The sequence below is a fragment of the Stegostoma tigrinum genome, unplaced genomic scaffold (assembly GCF_030684315.1).
Source record: "Stegostoma tigrinum isolate sSteTig4 unplaced genomic scaffold, sSteTig4.hap1 scaffold_238, whole genome shotgun sequence".
In the NCBI taxonomy this organism is placed as follows: Eukaryota; Metazoa; Chordata; class Chondrichthyes; order Orectolobiformes; family Stegostomatidae; genus Stegostoma; species Stegostoma tigrinum.
In genome coordinates this window covers 43,849-69,650 of record NW_026728172.1, presented here as the reverse complement: position 1 = coordinate 69,650, position 25,802 = coordinate 43,849, and the positions used below count along the sequence as shown (strand labels likewise).

General features: G+C 42.9%; 1 long non-coding RNA gene across 3 annotated transcripts; it reads left to right on the top strand.

Moving 5' to 3' along the window:
- Positions 1-6,751: 6,751 nt before the first annotated feature.
- LOC132207992 (uncharacterized) lies at positions 6,752-18,703 on the top strand. 3 transcript variants are annotated; one of them, XR_009444102.1, is made up of 3 exons: positions 6,752-6,984; positions 7,752-7,893; positions 11,725-18,703. It is a non-coding gene; the product is annotated as an uncharacterized LOC132207992 (long non-coding RNA). The 3 variants fall into 3 exon arrangements; XR_009444101.1 differs by having other exon boundaries at positions 6,752-7,323; positions 11,747-18,703; XR_009444100.1 differs by having other exon boundaries at positions 6,752-7,323.
- Positions 18,704-25,802: the final 7,099 nt, after the last annotated feature.

Below are 25,802 nucleotides of genomic sequence, written 5' to 3'. Positions count from 1 at the left end.
GTGGAAGGTGGAAGACAGAAGGAGAACAGATATCATGTGGTCAGTTCAGTTATAGATTTCAATGTTCCTCCAGGCTGTAAAGTGACGAAGTGGCGTAAAAGAAAACAAAAAGAAAACAGAAAGAGATATGCAACCAGACAGCAGATGAGATTAAAAAAAAACTTATTCAAAATTTTAGGGGGTTGATACCCTGCTGATGGAGATAGATCGTTTTCTGCCTTGTATGTCTGGGCATTATTATCGACATCTGATTAAAATATGAACTGGAGCAGAACAACAATTGTAATACACAGAAATAAAGTCAATTTGACAAGCGAGTCGCTAACCCTCCAACTCTGGCAACATCCTTGTCAATCCTCAGCCCTTTCACAACATCCTTCCTATAGCAGTGAGACCAGAACTGCACACCATTCAGTCATGACGGAATGGCACAATTCTGTTCGGATGCATTATGGTCTTGTGATCTGAACACTCAGCAAAACCAGCACAGTTTGAACTGACATATCAAACATGGGGAAAGGCATAGCAGCAAAGTAGTAGACTAATGGTCACTGTTTCAGGTCAATCTCTTCAGAATGAACATTTCCCATTCTGTCGAACATCCTCCCCACTCATCCACAATCACAGCCTGCCTGGACTGGCAATAAGCATTATCTTCTTTTGTGATTACACTTGTCAGGCAGGAGCAGGCTTGGCAGCAGAGCTGGGCTGTGAAGCAACAATCAACTTTATTGAAACAGAGTCAGTAGAAGGTGATCTGCTGTCAGGCAAACTGCAGTGATAAATGCAGACAACAACTTACACTCAAACAGTTGTACTGTTCCTGTCAGTGGCTAAACAACAGTGTTAAAAGGACTTCTGGTAGTTTTTGCAGCCTTGATCTTCAAAGTGTCTGTCTTGGGCCTTCATCTTCTGATTCTGGTTGGTCTCCACTGCACAGACACAGATCTATTTTATCCTGGTTCTTATCTGATTAACTCCCCACTGTGCCCAGTCACAGTTCATATAAGCAACACTGACCTTCGTCAACCTCGTGATCTTCTGCATATTTATGCCTGTGCTGTTTTCCTCTTAACTCAGGGCTGCTACATCTATAATCCTTTATTTCACCAGCACTTCTGTACTCACTGACAAAAGAACTGCAAGAGCTTTCTTTAACTGTTACCTACACAAAACAGTTTCAAATCTGACTTAAAGTCCCAGCATGTCTAACTTGGCATCTTTTTGAACTTTTACTTTTTATGTTTTGTTTATCTACTGTCCTGCATGTCCATGAAGACCTCACCAACCTTTACAGATGCACCATACAAAGCATCCTATCGGGTGCATAATGGCCTGGTGCAACAACTGCTCAGCCCAAGGGCATAAGAAACTGCAGAAAGTTGTGTGCACAGCACGAATCATCACAGAAGCCAAACTCTTATCCAGAGAATAACAGGTGTAGAGCTGGATGAACACAGCAGCCAAGCAGCATCATAGGAGCAGGAAAGCTGACATTTCGGGCCGAGACCCTTCTTCAGAAATGGGGGAGGGAAAGGGAGTTCTGAAATAAATAGGGAGAGAGGGGGAGGCGGATTGAAGATGGATAGAGGAGATGATAGGTGGATAGGAGACAGGTCAAAGAGGCGGGGATGGAGCCTGTAAAAGGTGAGTATAGGTGGGGAGATAGGGAGGAGATAAGTCAGTCCAGGGAGGATGGACAGGGCAAGGGGGCAGGATGAGGTTAGTAGGTAGGAGATGGGGGTGGGGCTTGAGGTGGGAGGCGGGGATAGGCGGGAGGAAGGACAGGTTAGGGAGGCAGGGACGAGCTGGGCTGGTTTTGGGATGCAGTGGTGGGTGGGGAGATTTTGAAGCTGGTGAAGTCCACATTGATACCATTGGGCTGCAGGGTTCCCGAGCAGAATATGAGTTGGTGTTCCTGCAACCTTCGGGTGGCATCGTTGTGGCACTGCGGGAGGCCCAGGATGGACATGTCGTCTGAGGAATGGGAGGGGAGTTAAAATGGTTTGCAACTGGAAGGTGCAGTTGTTCAGTGCGAACCAAGCGTAAGTGTTCTGCAAAGCAGTCCCTAAGCCTCTGCTTGGTTTCCCCAATGTAGAGGAGGCCACAATGGCAACAGCCTCCTATCCATGGACTTCATTTACACTTCTCTTTGCTGCAGAAAGGCAGCCAACATCATCAATGACCCGTCCCATCTCGGTAATGCTCTCATCCAACTTCTTCCATTGGGCAGAAGATTGAACACACCCATCAAGGGATTCAAGAACAGCTTCTTCTCTGCCATTATTCGACTGATGAATGGACTCTATAACTCCAAATAGTGTTGATCTTGCTTTGCACACCTCCTGTGCAGGCATAACCTTGCATGCCTTGCTCTGTCTATGCACACTTTGATCTGTAAATCATTGTTTGCTATGATCTGCCTGCACCACTCTCAAAAACACTTCACTGTACTTCGGTACACGAGACAACATAAATCAAAATCAAAACATTCTAATGGCAATCGATGATAGCTTTCAATAATCTTCAAAGTCAATGTTGAAACTCATCTTGTTGCTGACTTCATAAAATTGCAGGATGAAACCAGAGCAAGAGTGACCTGGCCCTCCAGATCTGAGCATGGATAAGGGTTAGAAGTGGTTCCAAAAAGGCATTTCAGGTGACTATTCAAAAAGGAAACTGAAAATTTTGTCAAGTGTCCCAAACCCCCGGCCTGTCCAAATTTGTACAGATGCACACTTAATCAATTCCAGTTTGTATTCCACATGCTGCCTATTGCTTTGACCTGGTGCTCCTGTAAGTTTCAGCAAAGGTGCAGACAGTCTTCTCAAATCTTTGCTCTCACCGCTCAGATGCTTTTGATCTTCACTCAGAGTTTCAGGTCACCACATGGTCCTGGAAAAGACTCCCACTTCTCCTTGTGCAGGGGCAGACACAGTTATTGTGGGGCAAAGTGCTGTGACGGGAGATAGAGGTGGTATGTTAGGTGCTCCCTTGGTTTTGCAGTGAAAATAGTGAGAAGAGGAGAGCGTTTTATGTGACATTCCTTGCTCCCTGTCTCCTCTTCTGTAGCAGCATCCCAACAATACCATGACTCTGAGGTAGAGGCGATTACTGACATTTTGCAAGCCCATCGATACAAATATTGATCAGCCTGATTAAGGCATCAGAAATCTTCTGTACCTTTGTGGTCATGACTTGTAATGGATTGAGTGCAGAGTAATGCCTTAAGCTCCATGCGACATCCGTACTCTCCAATGACAGTCTCTGAAACCTTTGCCATCATTAAGGCCATATGTGTTTTTTACACTCCTGCAATTCCCCTTTCCAGATATTTTTCTGACCCACCCCACTTACAACACTCCAGGGTTGGAGCTGCTGACAACCCAAACTACGGAATTTCCTCCCTAAACCTCTCTTATTCTTTATGATACATCGTAAAATTGATATCTTTAATCGATGTTTTGCTCATCTGTGAAGCACCTCGAACATAGAACGTAGAACAATGCAGCACAGAACAGACCTTTCGGCCCTCGATGTTGCGCCGACTTGTGAACTAATCTAAGCCCCTTACCCTATACTACCCCATCATTATTCATATGCTTATCCAAGGACTGTTTAAATGTCCCTAATCTGGCTGAGTTAACTACACTGGCAGGCAGGGTGTTCCATGCCCTTACCACTCTCTGAGTAAAGAACCTGCCTCTGACATCTGTCTTAAATCTAACACCCCTCAATTTGTAGCTATGTCCCCTTGTACAAGCTGAAGTCATCATCCTCGGAAAAAGGCTCTCACTGTCCACCCTATTTAATCCTCCGAACATCTTGTATGTCTCTATTAAATCCCCTCTTAGCCTCCTTCTCTCCAATGAGAGAACAGACCCAAGTCCTTCAGCCTTTCTTCATAGGGCCTATGCTCCAGACCAGGCAACATCCTGGTAAATCTCCTCTGCACCTTTTCCAATGATTCACATCCTTCCTGTAATGGGGCGACCAGAATTGCACGCAATATTCCAAACGAGGCCACACTAGCATTTTCTACAGTTGCAGCATGACATCATGGCTCCGGAACTCAGTCCCTCTACCAATAAAACCTAATACACCGTAAGCCTTCTTAACAGCACTATCAACCTGGGTGGCAACTTTCAGGGATCTTAGTACATGGGCACCAAGATCCCTCTGCACAGCCACACTACCAAGAATCTTTCCATTGACCCGGTATTCTGCCTTCCTATTATTCTTGCCAAAGTGAATCACCTCACATTTAATCCATATTAAACTCCATTTGCCACCTTCCAGCCCAATTCTGCAGTTTATCCAAGTCTCCCTGCAACCCGCAACATTCTTCCACACTGTCCACCACTCCACTGACTTTAGTGTCATCTGCAAATTTACTAACCCATCCACCTATGCCTGCGTCCAAGTCATTTATAAAAATGACAAACAGCAGTGGTCCCAAAACAAATCCTTGAGGCACACCACTAGTAACTGGACTCCAGGCTGAATATTTTCCATCAACCACCACTCATTGCCTTCTTACAGAACGCCAGTTTCTAATCCAAACTGCTAATTCTCCCTCAATCCCGTGTCTCTGTATTCTCTTCAATAGCCTACCATGTGGAACCTTATCAAAGGCTTTACTGAAGTCCATGTACACCACGTCAACTGCCCTTCCCTCATCCACATGCTTGGTCACCTTCTCAAAAAACTCAATGAGTTTTGGGAGTCACAACCTGCCCTTGACGAATCCATGCTGACTATCTCCAATCAAATTGTTGCTTGCTAGATGATAATAAATCCTATCTCTTATAATCCTTCCCAAAATGTTTCCTACAACAGATGTAAGGCTCACACGTCTATAATTACCTTGGTCAGCCCCACTGCCCTTCTTGAACAAGGGCACATTTGCAATCCTCCAGACCTCTGGTACTGAACCTGTAGATAATGAGGACTCAAAGATCAAGGCCAAAGACTCCGCCACCTCCTCTCTGGCTTCCCAGACAATCCTCAGAAAAATCCCATCTGGCCCAGGGGATTTATCTACTTCACACCTTCTAGAATTGATCACACCTCCTCCTTACTAACCTTAATCCTTTCAATTCTAGTAGCCCGTAACTCAGTCACCTCCTCTACAATATTCTCCTGTTTCTCAGTGAAAACAGATGAGAAATAATCATTTAGCACCTCTCCAATCTCCACAGGGTCCACACACAACTTCCCACTTCTGTCTTTGACTGGCCCTATTCCTCCCCGAGACATCGTCTTATTCCTCACATACCTATAGAACGCTTTAGGGTTCTCCTTTATTCTACCTGCCAATGTCTGCTCATGTCCCTTCCTTGCTCTTCTTAACTCTCTCTTTAAATCCTTACTAGCTAATCTGTAACTCTCCATCGCCTCATCTGAACCATCTTGTCTCATCGTCACATATGCCTCCCTCTTCTGCTTAACAAGAGATACAATTTCTTTCGTAAACCACAGTTCCCTTACCTTATCGCTTCCTCCCTGCCTGACAGGGACATACTTATTAAGGACAGCAATATCTGTTCCATCAACCAGCTCCACATTTCGATTGTCCCCATCCCTTGCATTTTGCTAACCCATTCTATGCCTCCTAAGTCTTGCCTAATCGCATTATAATTGCCCTTCCCCAATCTATAACTCTTGCCCTGTGGCATACTCCTAAACCTTTCCATTGCTACAGTAAACATAACCAAATTATGGTCACTCTGTCCAAAGTGCTCACCTACCACTAAATCAAACACCTGGCCTGGTTCATTACCAAGTACCAGATCCAGTGTGGCCTCCCCTCTTGTCGGCCCTTCGACATACCGAGTCAGGAAACCCTCCTGCACACATTGGACAAAAACTGATGCATTCAACATTCTAGAGTTATAGCATTTCCATTCAATGTCAGGGAAGTTAATATCTGCCATAATGACCACCCTGTTCTTTTCACTCCTGCCCAGAATCATTTTGCCAATCCACTCCTCCACATCCCTGGAACTTTGCGGGGGCCTATAAAAAACTCCCAGCAGTGTGACCTCTCCTCTCCTGTTTCTGATCTCAGCCCATACCACCTCATCAAAAGTTCTTTCAGCCACCGTTGTTCTGTCCTTGGCTAACAAAGCCACACCTCCCCCTCTTTTACCATCTTCCCTGACCTCAATGAAAGATCTAAACCCTGGAACTTGCAACATCCATTCCTGACCCTGCTCTATCCAAGTCTCTGAAACAGCCAAAACATCGAGGAAAATGACAGAGTAAAAGTTTCCATAAAATACAAGCTGTTTTGCCGTACATTAGGAGAATCAGGAATGGCCCTTTTTTTACCCATCTCGGGATGAACCCTCACCATCACTCACAGAGCGAATGAACAGCAGGAAAAATCTTCACCACTGACTACCTGCACTCACCTATCACCTTCCCACCTACCTTCCCCAGCCCCCACTCTGTTTATGTCTCAGCTCCCATCCTCCCCCCCCCCCCCGCCGCCCCATTTCTGAAGAAGGGTCCTGAACCATTAACTTTCCTGCTCCTCTGATGGTGCCTGGCTCGCTGTGTCCCTCCAGCTTCACACTGTGTCATCCTTGACTCCAGCACCTGCAGCTATTGCTGTCTCCCTGTGAGCGATGTCAGCTTTGGTTCAATCGGAGCACGGGGCGGGGCTTGGAGGACCCAATGGAAGCGGCCTATCCTCCAACCAATCAGAGCGAGTGAGATGTTTGTCTGTTTGAAAATCACGTGATCGTCTTTGTCCGGAGACGCAATATCTCTGCGACTGAAGGTTAGCTGCTTGCCGAAAGTACAGTACACGGGACAAAAAGGAAAGCTGCAAAAAAACGGGAGGGAAATACTTTCGGTATTGACTGAGAGGCTTTAATAGCCGTTGATGCATGTCAGAAAACAAATTTTAACATGCCGGCCCCGTGTTTTGCAGCAAACGAAAAAACTGCTGCGGACCTGAGGCTGCGATAGGCAGAGGTAATTGCCACCATCTTTATTAGGGGCAATGATCTTCGGGACTCATGCGGGATCGCCATATTTATAGGTGGCAATCTGCAGTGGAACGCAAGCGCAGCCTTTCTTGTTTGGGAGAGGAGATTAAGACAAGAGAAATGTTTGTTTTTGTTTTTCTGGACTTCTTTCCCAGACTGTGAGACATGGCGTGTATTTCCTGGGAAGGACTTTTGACACTGGCGGAGTACTGGCTTCAGGCAGTATAAATTGCTGCAAGTTATACGTTAGATATTTAATGGAGGAGAAATGCCGAAAACGCGTTCAGAACTGCATGTTCAAAAACAAAGTTGCTGGAAAAGCTCAGTAGGTTTGGTAGCATCTGTGAAAGAAAAAAAAATAACGTTTCGGATCCGCTAACCCTTGCTTAGAACTTCATGTTACCTGTTGCACTCTCACTGTAGGAAGTCCTGCTTTAAATATTATGATCTATTAAAGCATATCCGTTTGCCCAGTATTCATATGATTGGGATCAAATCACTGAAAGTGCTCTGAGTCCCCTTGTGCTCCCTGGTCAAATTTATTAATGTCTGACTTCCTCAGTCTCTAATAATGGGTGTATTTTACCTCTGCATTTTTCTGTGTGGGGGAGCAGGGTGCTTTGAAGAGGAGGATTTATACATAACTAACAGAAACCAAGAGAAATGTTTGCCTTTTCCAGACAATCTTGTTGTGTTTTCTGGATTTCTGTCCAGGGCTGACCGTTATTTATCTCTTGTGGATTTGCTTTACAGGATATTTATTGAGAATAATTTGCAGACCAGGATCACAAAGCATGTTCTCCATTAAGCGGAGTGATCAGGATCTGAGTATCATTGACACTTAACTGGGAAAGGGAAGAGGTATAACCATTCTATGCGTGGGAGAATATTCCTGGTAAGTTTGTAACTTGAAAGCAGGATATTCAAATTTTTGGTTTGATCACCCCTGGGATAAGTGTTCAGTTCTATATCCTGCAGCTGAGAAAGGAGATATTGGCCTGAGAGGGGTAGATTTGTCCAAACAACACCTCGTCTCTTTTAAAGAACTGCCATATTTAGTCCCAATCGCCTACTTAATGATTTTAATCCATACATTTTTCATTCTTGAATACCTGCAAACTTCCTTTTAAAATTCCTTATGTGCACAAATTCCAGCACCCCTCCAGGTGGAATCTTCCATTTCCTGACAACTCCATTGATCCTGAAACTGAAGTCTGTGTTGATTCCTGAGGGTTATAAATTACTGCATTTAATGTGAAGATGCTGTTCCCTGAGCTTCCATTGAGCTGCGTTGAAACAGTATGGGAGGCTGAGATCAGAGTGGGTGTGAGCAGACAATGAAAATGAAAAGGCTGCACTGTGAGTACTGCTTGGCTAAGTGAGAGTGCTTTGGAGTTGGGTGAAACAGAAAGTGAAACTGAAAGATTGAGTGTGATGCTCAGTCTCAGTTTGGGCAGTTCAGAAAGTCTCTCAAATTGATATTTGATACCGTAAAGAACTTTCTTACAGTTTTTAAAGTATGTATTAGCTTAAATAAAGTTAGGGGCTTTAGGTTTATAATAGTAATGTTTGAAATGAAGGGGGAGGACCTAGCTTAATTAAATTCTTTTTAAGGCAGAAACTGGTTTAATCTGGAGAGAAGTCATAACAGAAGACATCACATCTGTGGTGTGCTCCTCTTGCACAATAGAACATAGGCTCTTGATGTTGTGTCGACCTGTGAAACCACACTGAAGCCCATTTAACCTACACTATTCCATTATCATCCATATGTTTATCCAATGACCACTTAAATGCCCTTAAACTTGGCGAGTCTACTACTGTTGCAGGCAGGGCATTGCACGCCCTTATTACTCTGAGTAAAGAACCTATGTCTGACATCTGTACGATATCTATGACCCGTCAATCTAATGCTATATCCCCTCGTGCTAGCCAGCTCCATCTGAGGAAAAAGGATCTCAGTGTCCACCCTATCTAATCCTCATATCATCTTGTATGTCTCTATTAGGTCACCTCTGAACCTTCTCTTTAACGAAAACAGCCTAAAGTCCCTCAACCTTTCCTCATAAGACCTTCCCTCGATACCAGGCAACATTCTGGTAAATCTCCTGTGCACCCTTTCCAATGCTTGCACATCCTTCCTGCGATGCGGTGACCAGAACTCCAAGTGCGGCCGCACCAGAGTTTCGTACGGCTGCAATATGACCTCATGGTTCTGAAACTCAATCCCTCGATCAGTAAAAACGAACACATTGTACACCTTCTTAACAACCCTATCAACTTGTGGAAACTTTCAGGGATCTATGTACATGGACACCGAGATCTCTTTGCTCATCCACACTACCAAGAATCTTACCATTAGCCCAGTACTCTGTATTCCTGTTACTCCTTCCAACGTGAATCACCTCACGGTTTTCCGCATTAAACTCCGGGACATTACCAGTGTCCCTATTGGCTATTTGTGCAGGAAGTGTGTCCATCTGCAGCTACTAGTTAACTGCTTTTCAGAGCTTGAGCTGTGGGTGCAGTCAGTATGGAGCATCCATGGTAACTGAGAAGGTTGTGGTCGCATTCTCAACAGATTGGTCACGCAGCAGGTGAAGATTACACAGACAGCAAGGGAATGGGTGACCATCAGACACGTAAAAGGCTCAGAAAGGAAGTGCTAGAGTCATCCCCCTCAAATAGATATACTGTTTTGGGTACTGTTCGGGGGAGGTGGAGGATGTTGGGGTGGCCACTCGGGAAGCAGCATCAGTCGGGTTCATGGCACTCGGAGTGACTCCGCTGCATAGAAGGGGAGGGAAACGATAAATATGACTGTAGAGACAGGGGATTCAATAGAGAGAGACATGAATCCAGGATGGTATGTTGCCTCCCTGGTGCCAGGATTAGCGATGACATGGAGCAGCTTCAGGACATTCTGGAGTGGGAGGGTGAACATCCGATTGTACCAGTGACATAGGAAAACCAAGGGAGGAGGACCTGAAAGCTGAAGATAGGAAGTTAAGAGATACACTAAAATACGAGATCTCAAATGTAGCATTGTCAAGCTTACACCCAGTGCCACATTGTTGTCGGGAGAAGTTTGTGTTGTGTTCAGTTGTACAAGTGACCTTTATTCAGAGCTCTGTTACCGCATGTGTGGGAGAGGTCAGAGTCCACTCCAAACCTGGCTTTCACATGAGGCCTAATTCCCCTCTTAAATACAGCTCAGATTGGAAGAGTGGACAGTGACACTCAAACTTTCCCTGGCTGATTGTGATATTTTTATTCCATTCGCTAGGTGTTATTTACATGCAATATTGTTGTCATTGTTAGCCACACACCCCAAATCAATATATCCAATCCAGTAAGCAAACCATTTTCCTAGGATGGTGACGGCGAGTACGAGGGGGCATAGCTTGAAATTGAGGGGTGAAAGATATAGGACAGATGCCAGAGGTAGTTTCTTTACTCAGAGAGTAGTAAGGGAATGGAACGCTTTGCCTGCAACGGTAGTAGATTCGCCAACTTTAGGTACATTTAGGGTGTCATTGGATAAGCATATGGACGTACATGGAATAGTGTAGGTTAGACGGGCTTGAGATCGGTATGACAGGTCGGCACAACATCAAGGGCCGAAGGGCCTGTACTGTGCTGTAATGTTCTATGTCCTATGTTCAAACAATCGTGGACAACACTATGTTCAGTCCTAAACCCTTCTATAATCTCCTGAGGTTAGCTCGAAAACTACTTCGTCTGTCTTTGGGACCTTACAATGCTTTTGACAGTTATATTCCTCCTCAGACATTTGCCAGCTGCACCACATTTTTTTGCCAAAAACCAAAATGGTATCTTATCACGAAGAACTTTTCCAAATTCTCTACTAACTGTAGTGTGGATTGTTAGGAATTGTGATTAAGTCTTTTAAACTCAACTCTGATATAAAGTGACTACAATTTTGTAATACAGTTGACAAATTGTGGAAAAATCCCTCTCTTACTTCAGCTTAAAAGATCAAACAGTGTTTCTGACTTGCTGCTGCAGTTTACAATCCCAACGATTTGCATTCTGTAAATGATTTTTAAACTGAAGTTTCATTTTCTACTCTAAGCGCTTTCCATTATTACTTTCTTGTTTTAATAAAAAGCATCTATTCCAGTTCCACTGAGTGTGAAATTCAGTCACTTTAGAGCTTTACCAAGCCATGAAACAAAATTTGTTCAGATTTCACAAATAACTAAGGCACTAACCATATCTTCATTTCGGATTTTGTAATCTATCTTTGTCACTCTTCCCTTGATCTTTGGATGTAAGAATTTATTCAAATTATCCGTATCTACATTTCAATTGTTTTATCTCTCTGCAGCCCTGACTTCTCTCTTTATAATCTTCCTTTGCCCCTTCCTATGTTGTTGGTCTTTTCGAGGTTGTGTTTACGCCATTTATTGCTTTTCCTTCCATAATGATACAGTGAGCTGCTTTTATTGCTGACAAACATTTGCTCAAGGAATTCAGCTAACCATTTCATGTTAATTGGTTGTTTGCATTTCTGGTTACAATTACCTAAACAGTTCAGAATGCTGTAGGATCAGACTTTTGCTTCTACTTTTTATTAAGTAACAAACTTGTGATTGTGGCTGAACCAGGCCTTTAAAAACTGCCTCTTGTTAAAATGCTTATGTGTTTTGAACTGTCTGTTTACAGAAACCCAAGTAAATTCCCTAATGTTCCTTCTCAACAGGACTCTTTTATACCCCCCACAGGACCTTTCGTGATCTAATCCCGTAACAGTGTGAGCTGCTACAATGCATGTGCTAGTAAAAGCATAAGAGGACAGATGAGATGAGTGCATGGCTGGAGCTATAACTTAAAAGGTTTGGATTCCTGAGGCATTGAGACTGTTTGTTTGTTTCTGGGGAAGGTGGGACATGCACAAGCTTGAACAATTGTCCTGGGCAGAGCTGGGACAGATATTCTTGTTGATGCTTTTGCTAGTTCCACTGGTGAGGATTTAAACTCGTATGACAGGGGAATGGGAACCAAAGTATAGCTTTAGCAGTAAAAGACTCAAATCAGCAAATGGGATTTGAAATTAGTTCATGATGTTGTCGGTGGCTGAAAGATTAAAAGAAAGAAGGATTAATCAAGATCAAATCTCTTTTCATACATCAGTCCTGTGATCCCAGGAATTGGTCTGGTGAACCTTCTTTCCGATCATTCAGTAGCCAGGCCATCCTTCCTCTGGAAAGGAGAACAAAGGTGCACACGACTCCAGGTGTGGTCTCACCAAGGCCCTTATAGAAAGATATCCCTCTTCCTGTACTCGAATCCTCTCACAATGAAGGCCGAAATATCATTTGCATTCTTCACTACTTGCTGCTGCCTGTTTCCTAAAAGAGAATAGGAGAGAAACACGGAACTAAATGGGGTCAGACACTCGGGTAACATTGTGTTCAACAATGTCCCCATTGTATCGGTGCTGGCCATCAAGCACCTATTGAAGCTAGGCCCGTTTTCTGGCACTCGGTGTGTAACCTGTATTTTGGTGCAGTGGATGATCATCTCAACACTTCTTCAAGATTGCAATGGTTCCTGCATCTATCACCATTTCAGATGCTGCCAGATCTGCTGAGTATCTCTATCATTTTCTGTTTTTATTTTAGATTTCAGGTATTTTTCTGCATCTTAGTCCTTCAGAAGGATCAGAGGGTATGGAGAGAAAACAGGAATTGGATTCATTTTCAGATGAATAAAATGCCTGCCCTTCATGTCTGTCCAAACTCTATCTCTTTTTGTAGTTTTGGACAAACGCTGACTGTTTCCCTTCCCTGAAGGACATTTAATGAACCAGTTCAGTTTTACTGATAATCCAGCAGTGCCCCTCAGTGTTGCATCCACAATTGATCAGATTAATTTCTGAGTTTGACAATCTTTGTGTGTGTTCTTCTGGTTTCTCTCTCTCTCTCTACTTTTTTTTTCTTCAGTTTGAAATTGTGATTGCATTCAGAGAAATCAAACAAAACCACATCCAGATCTGACACTCAATCTGTTTGTCGTAACCTAATTATCTCAGGATTTTGAACATTAAAGGAAGAAGCACTGTTCACACCAGGGAGAAATGCGTATTGTCTGTGTGTCGAAGATTCTGTGAAGATTCATCTGAAATGCCCAAACACCAGCACGGTCACACTGGGGAGAGACTGTGGTAATGTGGGGATTGTGGGAAGGGATTTATTTACCCATCCCAGCTGGAAATGCACCAACGCAGTCACACTGGGGAGAAACTGTTCATTTGCTCTGATTGTGGGCTGGGATTCACTCAGTCAAGCAACCTGCTGAAACACCAACGAGTTCACAGTGGGGACAGACTGTTCACATGTTCCGAGTATGGGAAGGGATTTGCTCACTCAACCAACCTGCTGAGACACCAGCGAGTTCACTCTGGGGACAGACCATTCACTTGTTCTATGTGTGGAAAGGGATTCACTCAATCATCCCAACTGTTAACACACCAGCAAGTTCACCACAACCACATTTGAAGGATTTTGCCCTTAAATCAAGGAATGAACTTTGATCTTTGGGCTGTTTGTACTGGTGTCATTAGTCCCTGCTCAAAACTTGATCTTCTCTTGGGAAATAAGGTAGGGCAGGGGACTGAGGGGTCAGCAGGGGGGACAATATTTTGGGGCCTATGATTATATCTCTATTAGTTTTAAAATAATTATGGAAAAGGATAGACTTTGGTCGAAGAGTCAAAGTTTTAAATGAGGCCAATTTTGACACTACTATGCTTCTTAAAAGCACAGTAAGACCGCCTATGTGTGGGAATGCACGAGATGGGTGAGATACAAAAAAGTATTTTACATCAGTATTTACTGTGATAAAGGATACAAAAGCTAAAGAACTTAGAGAAATGAATGTGTATCTTGAAAAGTTCCATGTTGTAGAGGAGGTGGTGCTGGATGCCATACAGAGCATAAAGGTGGATAAATCCCCAGGACCTCTTCAGGTGTATTCTCGAACTTTGCGGGAAGCTAGGCTTGCGATTGGGCCCCTTGCTCAGATATTTGCACCATTGACAGTCATAGGTGAGCTGTTACACTGGAGGTTGGCTAATCTGGTGCCATTGTTTAAGAAAGGTGGTAACATAAAACCAGGGAACAATAAACTTTTAGTGAGCCTGATGTCAGTTGTGGGTAAGTTGTTGGAGGGAATTCTGAGGGATAGGATTTACATATATTTGGAAAGCGTGGACTGAATGGGGAATAGTTGACATGGCTTTGTCCATAGGAAATTATGCCTTACTAACTTGATTGAGTTTTTTTGAAGAAGTTAGAAACAAGATTGATGGCAGAGCGGTGGATGTTTTCGATATTCCTCATGGTCGACTGATTAACAAGGTTAGATCACATGGAATCCAGGGAGAGCTGGCCATTTGGAAAGGCCTTTGACCTGCAGTATGCTGCAAGGATTGGTACTTAGTAACTATAACTCCTACATTCACATCCAAATCATCTTTATAAATGACACACCACTGGTCACAGGCCTCCAGTCGACAAAGCAACCCTCCACCAGCACTCCGTCTTCTACCTTCAAGCCAGATCTGTTTCCAAATGACTGGTTCTCTCTGTATTCCATCTGATCTGACCTTGCTAATCAGTCTACTATGAGGAACCTTGTCAAACGCCTTAGTGACATCCATATAGAACACATCCACCTCTTTGCGCTACTCAATCCTCTTTGTTCCTCCATCAAAAAAAATCAAGTTAGTGAGACATGATTTCCCACACACACAGCCATGTTGATTATCCCTAATCAGTCCTTCCCTTTCCAAATATTTCAAGTACTATCCCTCAGGATTCCTAGAACGACTTTCCCACCACTAATATCAGGCTCACTGGCCTATAGTTCCCTGGCTTTTCCTTACCACCTTTCTTAAATAGTGGCACCACATTAGCCAACTTCTGGTCCCTCAAATGTGACTATCGATGATACAAATATCTCAGCAAGGGGCCCAGCAATCACTTGCCTAGCTTCCCTCCGAGTTCTCGGATACACCTGATCAGGTCCCAGGAATTTATCCACTTTTATACGTTTTAAGCATCACTACCTCTGTAATATGGATAATTTTCAAGATGTTGCTATTTATTTCCCCACAGTCCATATCTTCCATATCCTTTTCTGTAGTAAATACTGATGCATAATACTTGTTTTATTATATTCCCCATTTCTTGCAATTCCACACATAGGAGGCATTGCTGCTTTTTAAGGGGCCCTATCTCTCCATCGTTATCCTTTTTGTTCTTAATCTATTTGTAGAATCCCACTGGATTTTCCTTAATACTATTTGCCTAAGTTACCTCATGTTCCCTTTTTGCCCTACTAATTTCCCTCTTAAGTATACTATTGTCATTATACTCTTGTAAGCATTCACTCGATCTCTGCTGTCTATACCTGACATGTCCTTCCTCGTTTTTCTTGACCAAAACCTTGATTTCTCTAGTCATCCAGAATTCCCTATACCTACCAGCATTGTCCTTCACCCGAACAGGAGTATACTGTCCCTGAACTCTCGTTATCTCTTTTTTTTTTGAAGGCTTCCCACTTTCTAACTTTCTGTTTTACCTGCGAACATCTGCCCCAATCAACTTTTGAAAGCTCTTGTGTAATACCATTAAAATTGGCCTTCCTCCAATATAGAGCTTTAACTTTCAGATCCGGTCTACTCTTTTCCATCACTATTTTAAAACTAATAGAATTATGGTCACTGGCCCCAAAGTCCTCCCCTGCTGATACCCTAGTCACCTGTCCTGCTTTATTTGCCAACAGCAGGTCAAGTTTTGCACCTTCTGTAGTCGGTACATCACATACTGAATCAAAACATTTTCCTCTACACTCTCAGCAAACTCCGCTCCATCCAAGCCTTTTAGACCATGGAATTCCCAGTCTGTTTGGAAAGTTAAAATCCCTTCCATCACCACCCTGTTATTCTTCCAGATAACTTCTTTCAAAATTATTTGTCAGATTCCTGCTGACTAATGGGGGTGGCTATAGTATAATCCCAATAAGGTGATCATCCCTTTCTTATTTCTCAGTTCCACCCAAATAACTTCCCTGGATGTATTCTCAGATATATCCTGCCTAAGTAACGCCGTAATGTTATCCTTGCTCAAAAATGCCACTTTTCCCTCCTCTCTTGCTTTGCTTCCCCCTCCCCCTTCGACTTTCTATCCTTTCTATAGGAACTATATCTTAGAACATTAAGCTGGCAGCCCTGTCCACCTCTGAGCCTTGCCTCTGTAATTGCAATGATAACCCAGTTTCATGTTTCCAATCTTGCCCTGAGTTCCTCTGCCTTAGCTGTTAGGCCTCTGGCATTGAAATAAATGGCGTTTAATTTATTAGTCCTTTCGCATTAATCTCAATAACAAATACGTAACTGTAGAGTAGGTTTTGAAAATGATAACGTTTTATTGCTGTAGATCAACACATTCACACTGGGTAAAGACAATCCACCCGCAGTGTGTGAAAAGGGATTCCCTAGTTCATTAGGACGGGTTTTCATAGAATTCGGAGTATTCCTACAGTATGGAAACAGGCCCTTCGGCCCAAGAATTCCACACAAAACCTCAGAGCATCCCACCCAGACACATCTCCCCGTAGCCCACCTAATGTACGCATCACTGAACACTCTGGGCAATTTAGCTTGGCGAATCCACTAACCAGCACGTGGGAGGAAACCAGAGCACCTAGAGGAAACCCACGCAGCCACAGGGAGAATATGCCAACAACCACACACTCGGTTGCCCAAGGGTGGAATCAAATCCAGGTCCCTGGCACTGTGAGGCAGCAGTGCTAACCGCTGAGCCACTGTGGTTAAACACCAATGAGTTCCCAAGAATCTGTAGGAATTTTTGTTGCTCGTATTATCTGTATTCAAGTCATGTTATCTGGGCTTGTTTCTCATGATGTTTGAAAACACCACATGTCTGGTTACCTTGTTGGGAGAAAAAATGATATAAATTTTATTAAAACTACTGTGCATTGGATCTTTATCTCAAAAGCAGACTAATTTATTTTGAAAGGGGAGATGGAGAGCCTATCTCCTCTATCCTCACCTCCAACAAGTGCGAGGAACCTGTGGTTTTTATTTTTCACTCAATGACAGTCAGTACATTTCATATGAGCAACTGGGAACCGAGTCATCCCAAAATGCTTGAAACTTAGTGTACTAATGGTACACTATTACAATAATAACCATTACAATTCTTTTCTGAACCTTTTGAAGTTTTACAACATCCGTCCTTCAGCAGGAAGAGTAGAATTACACACAGCGGTTACACCTAAACTGGAATGGGAACTGCATCCTTGTGGGAGCTGGGGATGGGTTTCCAGTACTGTTGGGGGTCATGTAAAAAGTTTAGCAGTGGGCTGAAATCCAGACAATGTTCAAAAATAATAATGGCCAAAAAGAGAAGAAACAAGAGAGTCTGGAAGGCATTGTCATTGGGCAATTAAGATATAAGCGAGTTTGCCACGGGTGAATGGTATTTAATGCTTGGAGTCAGATGAATAAGGCAGATGATTTGAGGATACAAATTAGTGGGGTCAGAAAGCCATTGCTGTCACTTGGACATGGTTAGCAGCTCAGTATTCCAGGATACAGGGCCTTCATGCAAGGCAGTGGAGGTGGTAAAGGAGGAGGAAATATTGTTATTTTGCTTCAGGAATCTATAGAGCAATAAGGACAGGTGACATTTTTGAAAACCCCTTTAAATAAATAAGGAGACAGATTTTGAGAAAGTGTAGAAGTAGCAGGATTATGGTAGCAGAGACTTTCAACTTCCTCAACATTAATGGAGTCGTCATAATGTGAAGGATTTATCAGAATTTTTAAAATACATCCAGGAGAGCATTTTTTCAGCCACTAAGTAGAAGTCCCAACAAGGAAGGGGAAGGTCCTGGACTTGACTTTAGGTTACAAAGTTGAGCAAGTGGTTGAAGTTTCAGTGGGATAGCATTTTGCAGGTAGTTATTATAACTATTCGATTCAGGATTTGTATGGAAAAGGACAAGGATGGGTCTAAAGTCCTAAACTGATGCTGAAGTTATGAAGAAAGTAAATGGAATTTTGGCCTTAACTGCGAGGTGTTGGTGTTTTGAGGATCGGGACATCTTGTAACAACTGTATTGGATGTTGGTGAAGCCATATTGGTTTAGCTACTCGTATTTAAGAAAGGATATGCTGGCGTTGAATGCGGTGCAAAAGAGATTCGCTAAGCTGATTCATGGGATGTAAGGGTCATCAAGAATAGCTGGAGGAAGGGAATTTGCAAAGGGAAAATACTAAATAAACAGGTGGTGCCCAGTGTTGGGCTCATACTCACAACTCTGCACTTAAACAGCGTATGTTCCAACAACTGAGTTAACTTGGCCTTCCACAGTCAATGTTCAAATCCTGCTTTATAAGGTGACAAATGGGTTTTTCACGGACGCCGCTGCAGTCCAAGGAAGTAAAAGGTAACTGCTTTAGAAAATCCCAAGGTTCCAATGTATTCTTCTCATTCACATTGCAATCCATTTTCAGTACTTGCTCCAGGATTTAACATTCAAAATTAATTTCGTGATGTTGTTGCCCTCATCTTTAAGTGCCCTGTATAACTCCAGTCACTCGGTCGAATGGTGAAAAAGTCTGTTTCAATAAACCAATTTTTTTCAGCTACAGTCTAAGAAATGTTCCTTTATTTGCTGAATCTCACACAACATTTTCTTTCTTCTGTGTGTCAACAACTTTTGCCAATTCTCATGTTACGGACTACATTTTCAGAATCTTTTTAACCAGAGGTTTCTGGTGCAGTTGTAAGACTTCATATTAAATGGTACAAAAAACCAAACGGGCTTAAAAGATGAGAAAGGAAATACATTTTTGTATTTTTGCGTGAAGACGGTTCAGTTACTGTGTGCTTGTTTCATATAAAATGGATGATTGAAGTGTTCACAGTGCACTATTTAAATAGCAGATACGAAGACCTTGTGAGCAAGCATTTAAGACATTTGACACATTGAGGGAATTAATTTAGAAACCCAAAATGTCCAGAAAATGTGCTGGATAAATTCAGCAGGTCTGTTATTTTCGCTCTTTTCGATTCAGGATGGGTATGGAAAAGGACAGAAATGGGTCTAAAGTCTTCTGCGGGTGCTGCAAATGATTAAGAGAGAAGATCGAATTTTAGCTTTAATTGCTACATAGTTGTTACAATTTTTAACAATTATGTAGGATGTTAGTGAAGCCATTCCTGCGGAGAGAAAGAAATAGTGCAAATATCTTGAAACTAACATGATTTCACTTGTCTCATTGCCAGACCTCCTATGTTTCTTTCACACTTTCTGTTAAACAGCAAGAAGTTCTTTTCTTGAGAAGAGAAAAGCATGAGAGGTAACCTGAGAGAAATTGGAGACTCTGCAGGGATTTGAGGCAAAAATGGTGTTGAGGTTGAGGTTGTTAGAGATTTAAGAAATGGTAATGCAGTCTCGAGGCCTCTCCTGCTCCATGACTAAAATTTGGTGCAGCGACATCATCATTGAAGACAATAAGGATGACCACGACTTGTCAGTTACTGTGGCTGAACAGTCTTAAGGAGCTGAATTAAGACTCCAGTCTTTTCATTGATGTGGGTTTGAATCCCACTGTTGCGAATGTTCCTTCAGCAACTGGCATTTTCTTCTCAGCAGGATTTTGCGAGTGTAAGAAAAGAGGAGACAATACACATATGACTTGCTGCATGAAGCAAAAAAGAATATACTTGAAGTTTTATTAAAGTTATCTTTTCAAGGAGCTACACAGACATGTTTGAGTGTACAGGAGACATAGAAACAAAATGGTACAACAGGGATGAGGAAGAACAGTGCGAGAGAGGGAGGGGAAAACCTATGTTAGCTCATCCTCAGCGTTTATCCAGAACAGCATTCGGTGAGAGTAACTACTGTACAGTCCTGTGGAAAGTAGGTCCCATTCTCACTTTGAGAAAAACTTATCATGCTGTATGGTACTATCACGATGCTAAATTGGATAGTCTTTTAACAGATCTGTTGATGTATCTTTTTAGCACCTGTGATGCACTTTGGGCCAATAACACTAGAAATGAGACAGCAGAGATTTGAATCACTCCAACATTACAGGAAGGTTGAATGTGGGGGACCGGTCTGTGTTAGAGTAGTTAAATCTAGAAGTAACAAAGAATGGATAGGGTTTCAGCAGCAGATGAGCTGAGATGTGGATGGAGTCAGGTGATGTTACTGAGATAGAAACAGTTAGTTTGGTGATGATGCAGGAGAAAGCTCATCTTAGTGTGAAGTATTTCATCAGAGTTGTGAACAGTCTGGTTCAGCTTCACACAGTTACTAGACAGAAGGTTGCAGTCAGTGTAGAAGCTGTCTCAGTGTTTAATTGGAGGAAATTGCTGTTCATCCTGCACTGGATTCAAACAAGTCAGGATGATGTGTGACTTGGAGGGGGTCCTCACCGTGATGGTGTTCCATAGATCTTCCACACTGGACATTCACAACAGTGAAGATTAAGGGTTTGTGACATGATGTCAAAGTCCTGATTGAGATGTGGATTTAGTCAATACCTGTATTTCACCTCTTTCTCAACATTCTTTGTCTGTCCACTCACAAAGACGCCAGAGTCTTGTATAAGTCCAGACCAGGTGGCAGCTTCTGTTCCCTGATCGACATTAGTGAATCACTGGCTTTTGTGGTCACTTTTTTTTAAATAGTGTGTCATTAATCCTACGGGGTGGCACGGTGGCTCAGTAGTTAGCACTGCAGCCTCACAGTGCCAGGGACCCGGGTTCGATTCCAGCTTCGGGCAACTGTCTGAGCGGAGTTTGCACATTCTCTCCATGGCTGTGTGGGTTTACTCCAGGTGTTCCGGTTTCCTCCCACAGTCCAAAGATGTGCAGGCTAGGTGGATTGGTGGATTAGCCATGCTAATTTGCCCGGAGTGTTCAGGGGTGTGTGGGTGATAGGGGGATGGGTCTGGGTCCGATGCTTCAAGGGGCAGTGTGGACTTGTTGGGCCAAAGGGCCTGTTTCCACACTGTAGGGAGTCTAATCTAATCAAACTACCAGATTCATTACGAGCTGATTGCATCGGCAGCCTGGTGTTTGTGTGGACTCTCTCTTCATTGCATTGTTCTGTTTTAAATTGATTTCACAGTGTACTCAAAGGGAAACTGACACCAGGCATAATCCCAGGGTCTTATGGACACCTCAGTTTATTGTAAACAGAACATTATCAGATTTTGAACATGTAAGGAGAAAGCATACACGTATTGTGTGTGTGGACACGGTTTTAGTTAATTACCAGGACTGGCACAATGCAAGCCTTGATTGTGGGGAGGGATTCACTTGGTGAACCACAGTCCTGGCATACAAGCTGCTCACACTGACGAGAGACCTTTTAAATGTCCAAACTGTGGGAAGTGCTTTAAATGTTCTGGGCAACTGATGAATCATCAATATGTTCACACTGCTGAGAGACTATTTGTGTGTTTTTTGCAGACATATCTTCAGGTGATCAACTAGCCTCAATATACGCCAGCGAGTTCACGCTGGAGAGAGGCCATTCGTCTGCTCTGAGGGTGGGAAGGGATTCACTCATTTATCTCATTTGCTGACACAGAAGTGAGTTTGTAGGTAGCTATTGGATGTTTGGATTTTGCTTTCAATCACAGTCAGTACTGAACCATTTCAATGGAATCTGTTTCCACTGGTTTATAACTCCAGTTCTCAGTCTTTATATTTAGCATAAGAGCCAAATCAGCTTTCTGTGTGACCTGCAGTATGTTTATTTTTTAATGATATCTCTAATACAAGTTTGTTCTCATTGAACATTTCTTCCCCCTCCCCCATGTATCCTCCATCCTCACCTACAACAACAACTGAGGAGCTCAAAGAGCTTCATTGTCTCACTCATGGTGGCAATCGATCCACTGCCTCTGCTGCTTCCGATAAGGCCAAGGGGCTCCTAAATTTTGCCCTGTGTCTGAGCCCAGAATCTGCATGTTTCTCTCCTACATTGTTATAGCCAGTGTGTTACCAGCCCCTCTCAACTGGCTGCCAACCTTTTCTCCTAACTGTCTCCCTTCCTTGTGTGCTTTTTCATCTGCTTGCCCCAACTTCTGGACCTTCTGTATTCCTTGTGACTGTCAATTTGGACTTTTCTCCTTGACACCTATCATAAGTGTTTTTTTTAAATCTTATCTTAAATTCTAATTGTCATACAAGCAGCCCTGAATGTTTGCACTTCCTTTCCTTTTTGAGTGTACTTGAGCCATCTTCTCTTTGAAAGTAGCCCTTATTATTATTTATACTTTGTCCCATCAACCTGTCACTCCAGTCATTGCTGTCCAGCTTTGACCTTGCCCTTGAAGACAACTTTCCATCAATTGAGTTTTCTCATTCTGAATTAATGCTGGTTATTATCTGACATTATTCTGTACCTTCCTACACGGGATCATGGTCTCCTGAATGGTCTGACACTGACACTTGATCTACTTGGCTCCCATCATTCCCAAGAAGTAGGACCAAACGAGCGCTCTTTCTTTTTGAACTGAATGCACTGTTTTCGGAAATTTATCGTGCATACAATCCAGGAAAACTTACCCTTGCTGCCTCTTACTCTACCAATATTCCAGTCTGTATTTGAAAAACTGAGGTCTCAAATAACACTACAGAACAGGAATAGTCCCTTTAGCCCACAAGCCTCCATTAACGCATGATTTTCTAATCATGAAATCTCTTTCTTTCCCCTGCACAGTTTGTATCTCTCTATTCCCTGCCAATTCACAAATCCATCAAGATGTCTTTTAAGCATTGTGATTGTACCTGCTTATCCCACTTCCTCTGGCAATGCATTCTAGGCACATACTGTCCTGTGTGTAAAAACTTACTTTTCACACTTCCTTTACATTTTTCCCTATTACTTTAAACTTATGTCCCCTACACAAACTGTCATTTCTACTCTAGACTCCAACTATCCATGTCTCTCCCAGTTTTGTAAATTTCTACCGGGTTGCCCCTCAGCCTCTGATGTTCAAAAGAAAATAAACCAATTTTATCCAACATCTCCTCATAACTAATATCCTCCAAACAAGGTGACATCCTGGTAACCTGTTTCTGTACCCTTTGCAAAGCTGATCATCCTTGTGGTGGTTTGGTGAGCAGAATTGTACACAACATTGCAGATGTAGCCTCACTGAAGTTCTAGCGAGCTGCAACATGACCAGTTTTTATACACTTTGCCCTGACCATCTTCTCCACTAGACTTGTCATTTTCAGGGAACTGTGAACCTGTAGACCTAGATACTGCTCTATGATTGTGCTTCTCAGAATTCTACCATTTACTGTGCACTTCCCTCCTTCATTAGACCTTCCAAAATGTATCACCTCACATTTGTCTGGATTAAATGCCACCTGCCATTTTTCCATACAAGCCTCCAGTCAATCTATATCCTGCTGTATCGTCTAGCATTCCTCCTCACTACTCACAGCTCCACAGATCTGTTATTCACATATTTACTAATTTGATCACCTATGTTCTCCTCCAAATATTTTTTATAATAAATATGTTAACGACAGCGGTCTGATTCCTACAGAAAAGCACTGGTTTCAGATCTATAGCTACTCTTCATCTTCTATGACAAAGCCAGTTCTGTACCCAACTCATGGTGTAACCAAGGTCACTTCGACTTCTGTATCAGCCTGCCACGAGGAACCTTGTCAAAGGCCTTGCTAAAGTTCATGTGGATAACATGCAACGTGGCTTCCTGCAGAAGAGGTCATGTCTCACAAACTGGCTTGTGTTTTTTTTGTTTTTTTTGAAGTCACGAAGCTGATTGAAGGCAGCGCAGTGGATGTTGTCTGCATGTACTCTACGGAAATATTTGACAAGCTCCCTCATTGTAGGTGGTTCCAGTAGATTAAGTCACATGAGATTGATCCATGGTGCGTTGGTAAATTGGATTGGGTTAGAGGACAGAGGGTGGGTGGCGATGGTGTTTTTTGACTGGAGATCTGTAACCAGGGGTGTTCCACAAGGTTTGTTATTTTTATAAAAGATTTGGATGAAAATCTAAGTTGGTTTGCTAATGCTGTGAAAATTGGTGCAGCTGAGGATAGTGAGTTAGGGTGTCTAAGGACACAGCAGGATGTAGATCAATCGGAAAGTTGGATGGAGAAATGGCAGACGGACTTTAATTCAGAGAAAATTGAGGTAATGCAGTTTGGGAGGCTAAATGCAAGAGGAAAGTATACAGTAAATGGCAGGGCCATTAGGATCATTGGTATAAAGGGGGATCTTGGGGCCTAATTCCAGATAGCTCCCTGAACACAGTTGGATAAGGTGGTAAAGAAGAAAGTTGAGTGCACCAGTGCACTGTCATCAGTGTAGGGTAGAGGCTTAAAGACAAGCTTTATTTTTGTCTTTGTTTTCGGTCTGGATTGAGAGTCAGGCTTGCTGCCTGACCAGGTATACAGGTAAACTTCTTCATTTCAGAGGGGAATGTCAAGGCCAAGAGAAAGAAGAAGAAAATGTGAAACAAAGTTAAAGTTATGACAATAGCCCAGTTTCACTTCATTCTTTACCCTGGCCCTATCAGATGTGACGCTGTTAATCTGTACAATACAGGGCAGTGAAAGGAGCAGTTGGCCCTGCAAGCATTGATGAACAAAACTTGTTTGGTCATCTCCTTTGTCAGCTTTCTTTCTATAAATTGATTTTTATGTTTTCCCTTTCACAAGGCATCTGCTTCTTTCTCCAAACACAAATCTTGAATTCAGAATGACCGTTGGTGCTTTTAAAAAGGGACACTTGTCCAAACCATCAGCAATATATCCAGATTACCAAACTGCAGCCAATTATAGTTGTGTTTACATCAGTTGAAACAGATCTAATATTGTCAGACTTAATTTTGGTAGCAGAATTCAATTCTTTCTTAAAATACGGAAATCTCTTGCTGGGCCATCATTAGTCACCCTGGAGAAGATGCTGGTGAGTTTCCTCCTTGAACTACTGCAGTATAAAAGTATTCAGGTTCACTTATTTATCTCTAGTTGAAGGACTGAGTGAATCGCTTCCCACAAATGGAGCAGATGAAAGGCCTTCTCTCGTGTGAACTTGCTGATGAGCAGAGCGAAGATGAACACCTGAAACTACTCCCACAGGAAGTGCAGCTGAACAGCTTTTCTCTGGGATAAACTCGCTGGTGTCTCAGCAAACTGGATGATTGACTGCAGCCCTTCCCACATACAGAGCAGGCGAATGGTTTTCTCCCCCCCCCCCCCCTTGGCGTGAACTCGCTGGTGTCCAATGAGGGCAGATGCGTGTCTGAACTTCATTCCATAGGAGGTGCAGCCAAATAGTTTCTGCTCAGTATGAATTTGCTGGTGTGATTGAAGGCTGGATGAATGAGGGAATCTCTTCCCATGCACCGAACAATTGAATGGCTTCTCCCCTCCTCGGTGCAAATCCACTGATGTCACATGAGCCAGAATGTCTGTAAATCTCTTCCCGCGCTCTGAACAGGTGAACGGTCTCTCCCCAGTGTGAATTCTCTGATGTGACATGAGTTTGGTTGTTTGATTAAATTCCTTCCCACACACAGAACAGGTAAGTGGCTTCTTCCTGATGTGAATTCATTGATGGATTTCCAGCTGGGATGGGTAATTGAATCTTTTTACTATAGTTCTCACATTTCCATGGTTTCTGCACAGTACTGTCACCTTTGTATCACTTCAGAATGGTTGATCAACTGAA